The sequence below is a fragment of the Peromyscus maniculatus genome, chromosome 6, assembly GCF_049852395.1.
Source record: "Peromyscus maniculatus bairdii isolate BWxNUB_F1_BW_parent chromosome 6, HU_Pman_BW_mat_3.1, whole genome shotgun sequence".
Taxonomy (NCBI): domain Eukaryota; kingdom Metazoa; phylum Chordata; class Mammalia; order Rodentia; family Cricetidae; genus Peromyscus; species Peromyscus maniculatus.
The window spans coordinates 81259995-81270441 of record NC_134857.1 but is presented as its reverse complement, the minus strand read 5'-3'; positions in this window follow the sequence as shown (position 1 = coordinate 81270441).

The window sequence follows — 10447 nt, the reverse complement described above, 5'->3', positions numbered from 1 at the left end:
TTGAAGTTGTGTGAGGAAGTTGGTGTTGGCTTCCGGGGGCCTTCCTCTCACCAATAGGAGGAATTGTGGCTAATTCCAGGTGCGACGTCAGAACCTTCTGGTCTCTGCCAGTCCTGTGAAAGCATTGTCAGGCGAGGGAGGGGGTTCCGTCAGTACAGTCCTTGCCTTGCCAGCATGGGGACCTGAACACCATCCTCTGAACCCACTGGGTTGAGGGGTGGCTGGAGAAATGGCTAAGTTGCTCTTGCAGAGGATCCCAGTTCAATTCCTAGTACCTGCATGGTGGTTTATAACCATATATATATATATATATATATATATATATATATATATATATATATTATGTACGTGTGTGTGTGTGTGTGTGTGTGTGTGTGTGTGTGTGTGTGTGTGTGTATAAAATGTATGTATGTATATGTATAAAGCTGGGCATGGTAGCACACACTTCCAGCACTAAGGAAGTGGTAGGGACAGGTGGTTCCCTATCCAGTGAGAGATCCTGTCTCAGAAAAAAAGCTGGGCAACAGTAGAGGTTCTTCTGGCCTCCACATGTACATGCAAGCCACACACACACACACACACACACACACACACACACACACACACACTCACACACTCACACACTCACACACTCACACACAGACAGCATTGTAGATTTTGACCTACAATGAAACAAGTGCATTTCCTAGAGTCCACTGGGGTTCCCTACAGGAACCTCACATATAAAATGGATACACACACACATATAAAGGGGATTTATTAGAATGGTTTACAGGCTGTGGTCCAGCTAGTCCAACAATGGCTGTCTACAAATAGAAGATCCAGGAATCCCATCTTGAAGTTGGATGTCTCAGCTGGTCGTCAGTATATGATGGAATCTCAAAGAAGTAGACTCGAATGCCAGTGAGGGAATGGACTTGCTAGCGAGAGCAAGCTTCCTTCTTTCATGTCCTTTTTTATTTTTTGGTTTTTTATTTTTTTTATTTTTTCGAGACAGGGTTTCTCTGTGTAGCTTTGGCGCCTTTCCTGGATCTCGCTCTGTAGACCAGGCTGGCCTCGAACTCACAGAGATCTGCCTGCCTCTGCCTCCTGAGTACTGGGATTAAAGGCATGCACCACCACCACCACCACCACCACCACCACCACCACCACCACCCAGCTTCTTTCATGTCCTTTTTTATACAGGCAACTACCAGAAGGTGTGGCCCAGATTAAAGGTGGATCGTCCCACCTGAAAAGATCGGGATTAGAAGTGAAATTTGAAATTTAATTATGAAAACAATCCCTCACAGGTGTGCCCAGCAGCTTGGTGAGTTTTAGTTCCAGATGCAGTTACATTGACAACCAAGAACAGCCATCACATCTGTGATACCTCAGTAAAACCCCCCACTCTATCCCCTACAGACAAAGAGAAGCTTAAACCAGGATTCCTAAGTGTAGATAAGAACTTAGACCCCTTTTCCCCAGGTGGCTGTATCTGCTACAGGGACTTTGGAAAACAGTCAGGATATTCGACCAAAAGACTAAAAAGGGAGGCGGGTTAAAATAAATTATATGGTCTGTGCCTTTAAGAACTAGCCTCACAAAGAAAGGGGAGTGCTCCTTCCAACCTCCCTGCTGTGAGTGAGAAATTTGGAAGAGCCTCCCTGGAGACTTGTAAACTTAGAAAACACCTTACTTTTGCATTCTGTACCTAAAGTCTCCAGTGGCGGCTTTGGGGACTGTGATCTAGGCCAGGCCAGTTTCAAGTCCCCAGAAATGATGGCGCCAGCCCCAGGAACAAAAGAACAGAGTTGGGATGTCTGATGGTAACCAATTAACCACGAGATGCCCCTCTCCAGAGATAACAAGACCAGACCCTAGAGATGAGTTGTAAAACTCCTGACAGGGCAAACAGATAAGATAAAATAAGATAAAGTCCAGGCCCGGGAAAAACTTGACCAATCAAGGATGGACCCGTACTAATCCCCTCCCCTCTAAGAAATTTTATGGGTTTTGCCTATAAAAACTAACTTCCCCAAGAAAGAGGCACTCCTCCCTGCCTCACTGTATTAGGTGTAGGAATGAGTCCCTGTCTAGACTTGTATCTGCAGAATAAACCTTGCTGTTGCATTCTGGGCATCCAAGGTCTACGGTGGTCTCTTTGGGGGGTCACAATCTGGGCATAACACATCCATGATAAGGTTCCCAGCAAGCAGAAAGGTGTAGAGGCTGGGATCTTGTTGCTCGGGGCCCTCTTTGTCCCCTGCTGAATTCCCATGACCTTTAGAGGCCTCTTTTTCAGGAAAGAGAAGTTGGAAACCATCCCCCTGTGCAGATGAGGAAACACACACTCGCGTTCTGTGACCAGCTGGAGACTGGAACAGGTGGTTTTTCTGACTCACTCGGCAGTCCCAGCTCTGGAAGGCACCAGCCTCAACAACATAAAAGCCACACTGTACCCCAGCAGATCTGGGCAGCCCACCTCCCGGACTGACACTCCCCTTGGCCTTGCTTTGTACCCTGTACTTCTGTGTCCCTTTTAGTAACCACCTCATGTGAGTTACCCAGATGGGGTGTATGTCCCAGTCACTCACATCCTGCAGTTAAATGATCTGCTGTCAAAATGACCTGTCATTACATCCCCTTCAGTCCCAGCACTGATGCAAGCGGAGCCTGGCTTGGGCAACCCTTTACTGTTACTGAAACAGTTCCTTTCTCGAGTGTCAAAAGCAAAACAAACGTTCTCACACACCTGCCATGTGCTCAAGCTCTGCTGAGGCTGGTCGCCTGCCACAGGCCTGCTCCTGGGCTGGGCTGGTTTGGAAGAAAATGGCCCCCCAATGGAAGTGGCACTATTAGGAGATGTGGCTTTGTTGGAGCAGGTGTGGTCTTGTTGGAGGAAGTGTGTCACTGCTGAAGCTGACCACCTGTTCCTGGGCCTTTCCTCACACTGGCTGCTGCAGAAATCTAACTTGTACTTACTTCTCCAGGGATGTAGCTCTACCCATTGGGTCTAAGAGGCTGCCTGACAGATGTCCTGATAGTCTGATAGAACCATGAGGATGGGAGCATTAGCCGCTGTGGCCAGTGCTCAGGGATTCTTTCGGATGTGCCCTGCATTGGAACAGTCACCACATCGATGTGACCTCATCTTCCTGTAACGACAGGCCAGTGTTCATGGGATGCTGGAGTAACAGCTGTGTAAGGACCGCCACACCAGCAGTGGCTGCCACTGAGCAGATGGCTGTGCTCACAGATGGCATTGGAGGATACATACTTGCATCACACTTGGAGGCCATGTGGGATGACACATCAGAGAGGAGAAAGTATGTAAAATGGGCAATTTACATGTGTTAGTACACAGAAAGGGCAGGCTTCAGAGTGGTTAGGCACAGTCATTTCAAGCTGTTGGGGCCACAGAGACCACCCCTACCTGTCTAGACCTAACCTTGGTATAGGGCAGGAGGAGGGTGCCTCTGAGTGCACAATAAAGGAAGTGAGTCGCCCTGAACTGGGTGGCATGTTCCCGGCAACCGTATTCCTCTCTGTCTCTGGCCAACCCAGAGAAATGAGCAAAACTTCAAATGTTAAAACATGGCAAGTTGTCAGGTGATGGTGGCGCATGCCTTTAATCCCAGCACTCAGGAGGCAGAGGCAGGCAGATTTCTGAGTTCAAGGCCAGCCTGGTCTACAAAGCTAGATCCATGAAGCCAGGGCTACACAGTGAAACCTTGTCTAGGGGAAAAAAAACAAAAATCAAAAACATCTGAAGTCTGCAAGGAAAACAGCATGGTGAACACCCACACCCTATGAGTGCAGGCCAGCTGAGACCCTGCTCCATCTGCTCACCTGAGTCCTCCCTATTCTGTGCATTCTCAAACGTATTGGGCCAGCAGCACTGGTTAGTGTGGCTATCTAGAGTCCTTTGATGGTTGGGGAAGCAATACATTGTTGAGATCAGAGTATTATCAAAGCATGTTGATAAGACTGGATGTCCATATGCAAGAGAATGAAGTTGGACCTCACATTATATACAAACATGGTCCCAAATGGGTAAAATCCCCAAATGTAAGATGAAAGCTATATATATATATATAAAAAATCTCAGGAGAAAATGTGGGGGAAATGTTTGGACTTGGGATTTGATAATTATTTCTTGGGTATGACACCAAAAACATAAGTAGCAAAATTAAAAAATGGCCTCATGGGACCATATCAAATTTTAAAATGTTCTTGTGTGAAAGGAGAAAATATTTACAACATATATGTGATACAGGGTCAACATTCAGACTGTGTAAGATATTTGATTATTGGCTGGACAGTGGCAGCGCATGCCTTTAATCCCAGCACTCAGGAGGCAGAGGCCAGAGGATCTCTATGAGTTTGAGGCCAGCCTGGTCTACAAAGCAGATGCCATGACAGCCAGGACTGTTATACAGAGAAACTTTGTCTTAAAAAAACCACAAAAGAAAAAGAAAAAAGAAATTTGATCATTAAAATTAAAAATTGGGAAAGGACTTGCATAGAAAACTGTAAAGAATACATATAATAAGATGCCCATCGTCATTGCCCATAAGACACCAGGAGATGTCACCTGACATGTGTTAGGACAGCCACTCTCAAAAAGGAAGTGCCTGGTGTTATTCTTGCGCAAGAATGCAGGGAAGGGGCTGAAGAGATGGTTCAGTGGTTAAGGGTACTTGATGCTCTTACAGAGGACCCACAGTTTCTAACCCACACTGGGTGGCTCACAACTGCCTGTAACTCCAGCTCAGAGGATCCACTGCCCTCTTCTGACTCCCAAGAGCACTCATGTGAGCATGAGCGCATACACACACACACACACACACACACACACACACACACACACACACACACACACACACACACACCATGTAAGTGAAAACTCTTTAAAAGATGCAAAAGAGTTGGAATAAGCTGTGTTGGTGTAGATGTTAAGTACAGCCATTATGCAAAAGAGTATGGAGGTTCTTCAAGAGATTAAAAATAGACCTGCCAGATGATTTAGCAATCCCACTTCTGGGAATATGTCCTAAAGAAAATATGTTCTTAAAGCAATGTCTCCAAGAGACACATATGTTCATTATATTCACAATAGCCAAGAGGTAGAAGCAACTTTAGTTTCTATCAGCAGATGAATGAGTAAACAAAATGGAATATTGTTTAGCCTTTAAAAAGAAAATCCTGGGGCTGGGTATATGGCTTAGTTGGTAAAGTACCATGCAAGCATGAGGTTCTGATCCTGGACACCATGCAGACGCTGGGCATGGCAGCACATGCCTGAAATCCCAGCACTGGGAAGGCAGCGACAAGAGGCTCCCTGGGACTTTCTGGCCAGCCAACCCAGCTGAATCCACCAGCTCCACTGTAAGTGATAGGCCTTGCCTCAAAAAACAAGACAGAGTGATCAAGGAAGACCCCGATTGCTTCCATGTGCATGTTTATTCTCGCACAGGTGCATGAGGCCCCCATCCCCCAACACACACACACACACACACACACACACACACACACACACACACACACACACCAAAATACAAAGGTAGGTAGGTGGATGGATGGATGGACAGACGGACGGATGGGTGGATAGATGATAAATAATCCTTGAGCATGCTGCAACATGATTGAACCTTAATACTACTACACCACACGAAATACACCAGATACAAGAACTATTGTGTTGGATTCCTCATACAGAGCATCTAACGACTACAGGAGAATGCCAGGGGGTGCTGTAAAAACCGTGGAAGGGCTCAGTGCTCCATGGCACCACAAATATTTTTTAACTTCTTCCACATTAAGGAAAAGGTGTTAGTGGTTGTGCATGCTGCAAGACAGTACATTCTAGACAAGTTGGATGTGGTGGCATACCCTTGTCATCTTGGAACTTGGGAGGCTGAGGCAGAAGCATCGCCAAGGTCAGCCTGCTCTGCATAGTGAGTTTGAGGCTGGCCTGGGCTATGTATCCCTAGAGTGGCTTGGAACGAGGGCAAAAAGGTGGGTGATTAGGGTTGGCAACATGGCTTAGCAGGTTCAAAGCACTTGCTGCCAATGCCAACTCCCTGAATTCAGTCCACAGAACCCACAGCGTAAGCAGCGAACCTCCATATGGGTACTCCAACACATGTGCACCCCACCGGCATACACACAAATACATTTAAAAAACATTTTAAAGCTGCTGTGTAATACAATGGACACTTGAGCTTTGCAGACTGAGAAAGCCACAACAGATGGGTGTTGGTCCCTAAGGGTGGGTACGGGATCTTCCTGTCCCCACTCCTTCCCTCCTATTTAGGGCCTATTCTGAGCCGTCTTCTCTTAACTGTACATCAAAGTTGCTTGTCAATCAGGAAGTTTATGGAGTCGCCCTTCCCTGGGGAATGTTCACTTAGCAAGAAATGACCTAGGACTCCCTGCTGTGGCTTCTTCCTGTCTTTTACAGGAAGCTAAGTCTATCTCCAGCTCTCCACCCGCTGTGCCCACCCTGCTTATGTGCCAAGCCCTGGCCTTAGCCTTTGCCCACAGGAATTCAGTCCACACTTGGAAAACTTCTTATAGTAAATGTATTAATGGAGCCAGGGTAGCAAGGAGTCAGAACAAAGGGGCGCCTTGGTTTCTTCTTCCGGGTCAGGGGAGGGTTGACTGAGGTCACAGTGGTCTCTTGTGGAGTGGCTGGTATTCTGAACTGTTGTCCTTTTTTTTAAATGGTTGCTGCCTTTTTTTTTTTTTTTTTTTTTGGTTTTTCGAGACAGGGTTTCTCTGTGTAGCTTTGCGCCTTTCCTAGAACTCGCTTTGGAGACCAGGCTGGCCTCGAACTCACAGAGATCCGCCTGCCTCTGCCTCCCGAGTGCTGGGATTAAAGGCGTGCTCCACCTTTTTAAGCCACAGCTGTCCGAATCAGCAAATGCAACTCCACTGCGGTTAGGTTGCAAGGGCTGTAACCAGAGGGAAATCTGTTCCCTCCGGCTCCAACTCTCACAAAGCTACGAAGGGAGCTTAACTAAACCTCTCTCCTTCTAAAGAACTCAACATTCAAAGGTTAAGGTGGAATTCTGCTCTTCAGAGGCTGAGTAGCAATTAGCTCACCTCCTCTCCTTACTCGAGTGTTCCCAAAAGCCTTCCTGTTTCTCCTGGCCCCTCCTCATAATCCCTTTCTCACCTGGCTTCTCCCCAGCACTTCCTGTCAGCTAGCTGCTGACTCAGCTTCCTGACCGCAGGTGAATTTTATTTAATCAAACACATCTTTGCATCATTAAACAAATATTCCAGAGCATAAACAAAAGTAACACACCTTGAAATAGTATTCTACAACACTGAACAGGTAGCCATGGGGCTTAGCCGCAGGCTGCCTGACATTAGCAAGTCTGAGTTTAAGGGAACATAATGGCAGTCAGTTTACTGCTGACCCCTTAGGCTGTTCGGTTTTCTTAAATTCCTCTTCAAGCCACACACGATCCTACCCTTGCCTTCATTAGCAACACACATCCTCAATTCCAGCACTTGGGAGGCAGAGGCAGGTGGATCTCTAAGTTCAAGGCCAGCCTGGTCTAAGGAGTGAATTCCAGGACAGCCAGGGCTACACAGATAAACTCTGTCTTGAAACAAACAAACAAAAAACCCAACCCCCCCCCCCAAAAAAAAAACATAACAACAACAACAAAAACCCCATCATGACCAGAAACAATTTGGAGAGGAAAGAGCTTATATCAACTCTCAGATCACACTCCATTACTCAGAGAAGTCAGGGCAGGAACTTGGAGGCAGAAACTGATGCAGGTGCCTTGAAGGAGTGCTGCTTCCTGGCTTGTTCCTTCCTAGTGGCTTGTTCAGACCGCTCTCCTGCCTCAGGACCAGGGGTGGCCCCCACCCACACAGGGCTGGGTCCTCCCACATCAGTCACTAATTAGGAAAATGCACCACGGCCTATCTAGAGGGCATTTTCCTGATGGAGGCTCCCTCTTCCAAAATGACTTTAGCTTGTGTCAAGTTGACCCAAACCTAGCCAGCACAGCAGCCTTGGAATCCAGCCACGTTCTAACCTGGTGGGTTTCCATAGATCAGCCCAGGACTTGGAGCCTCGGTTCACTCCACTCAGCTGTCAAGTGGGACCAGCAATGCCCGCCACCTTGCCACATCAGTCTGTGAAGCGGCTGCCTTGCACCCGGTGAGGAAAAGTCCCTGTTTGTTTGGGGGCCCTCAATGCGTATGATACAAGATCATAATGCTCATGGTTTCAGTGATTCTGTGGAACTAATATGGAGGTGTGTCAGCCTGAGGGGAAAATAGAACTTTTTATCTACCTTGCAGGAAAAGGGACAGCTTTTCTTCCAGTGTATTCTAAGCGCCCTGTTCTGACTGTTCTCCCCCTCCTCTGCTCTGGGAGAAACTACATCTTATACCTTTTCAACAGCTACCATGCAGTGATTCCCAAGGCAGCAGAATAGCTGTCTCTCTCTTTTTTCTGAAGATTCCTTGACAACAGAAGCGTGCTCTCTTTCCCTCCCCCTCCCTCCCTCCCTCCCTCCTCTAGAAAAGAAGCAACATCACCCTGTCAATACTCAATTCTGGCAGAAATGGAGGGAACTAAAATAGAAAGAGAAAAAATATTTTGGCAAGAGCCAGGAATCTGAAGTTACAGCGCATTTACTGGGTCAGATACATTTCAGGGCTGCAGAAACTCCGTGTTATTGGCGGCGTGGTTCATGCTTATTTCCCAGATAATTCTCTCTTCACCACACATGACAGATGCGCTGATGCTCGAGTTTTTCACTCCACCCCTTTGCTGGGTCATTTTGCTGCTTCCTTCAACAAAACTATCACTTGCATTTGAATTTGGTCTTATGTTCTGTGGCACAATTCTTGTAGCAATGGTCCATTGAAGATGGGGAACCAATGACAGACCAAAGTAATACCACCAAAGTCCAACTGGTGACCAGTGAGTTTACTCAGGTTACTTACTTCATAGTTAAGGGGATACTCACAGGTACAGAGAGGAAGCCGCTGAGTATGGGAAACCCATCCCAACATGGGTGACAGCTCATGAAAGCTAGAATTCTGGAGATCTTTGCACCACTTAACAGGAATCTCAAACAATTGCAGAGTCTCCTGTCCTTAGTATCCTTGCTGCTTATACTGGGCATGGGAAGGGGCTTGTGAGTGTGGTAAGTTTTAGGGACCTCCTGAGACTTGTGAATTGTTTATTTCTTAAGTCTTGGGGAGCCTTCCTCTAGGATGGAATGTTTCTACTAGCTCTATGGGACCCTTTATGTGAAAATATGTAAGACACATGGCAAAGTACTGAGTTGTCCAACCCAAGGCCATCCTAGGCCATTATTGATCCTATCACCTGACACACTAGTGAAAGCCCACTCAGCTAATATACAGACTCACCAGTAAAAATAAATATTTATCACTGGAGCCACCAAGTCTTGTAGCTGTTTGTTACACAGTAATAACTGTGGATACAGTATATTTGCCTAAAATATTAACATCAGAAGGTGGCCTATGACATCTCTAGCTAAAATGGTGAACAGATTTCTGCATTTCAAGTTATGCTGATACTGTAATTACCAGCTCCGAGGGTGAGTTTGAAATCTCAACCCTAGGCAGCCTGCCAGCTAGTGCTCTCCTACAGATAGCCAGCATGCCCCTGCCTCTGTCTTTGGGATTTTACTTCTTTCTGGGATCTTATCCCCTCTTACCTACTAGAATCCCTCTTGACCTGCAAGGACCGACTTCAAGCATGTGTTTCCTAAATGATCTGGGTGGCCATCCCTGCCCATTTACTCCTAGTGTTTTTCTTGCCTGGCCACGCACTGGACACCATGAACCTGCTTCCTCCTGTGGCTTCTGTTGTTCATCTGCAGATGTTGACTGAACTGGATACTAGGTTCCTGAGGGGCGGAGCTTCCTTGCCCTTCCTTTACCCTCCAGGTCTTATGCAGAACTTTGAAGAGGGTAAGTCCAGAATCTTTCACAAAAGCCCTTGCAGGTTAACTGACTTCATAGAGCTAATTTTTAAGAGACCACAGCTTGTGGATTTAACCAGAGGGCAGGATGATTCAGTGAATAGGTTTGTAGATAGATAAATAAAGAGTGGATGGATGAATTAAGTATCTCCATCCCCACGTTTGTAGATGTTCCCCTGATCTGTGATCATTCCACTGAGAAAATAAACTTTACCTTAAAATGCCTTTGTCCTGAAGGCTCCTTTAAGCACTCGCTCTTCTGAACTGGACATGCCCTACCTCCTACAACTGTAGCCATCTCCTAAGGGACCTCCTCTGCTTTCCTCGGTGTGACACTCTGTCATGTTCTCTCCTGCTCATCTCCATCAACCTCACTGTCTCCAGTGAAGAGAGGCTGTACTTTAACATGAGGCTCTCCGGCATTTGGTGCGTTGTCGTGTATTGGGACCCAGTAAGTATCTGACTTTTCATCTCTC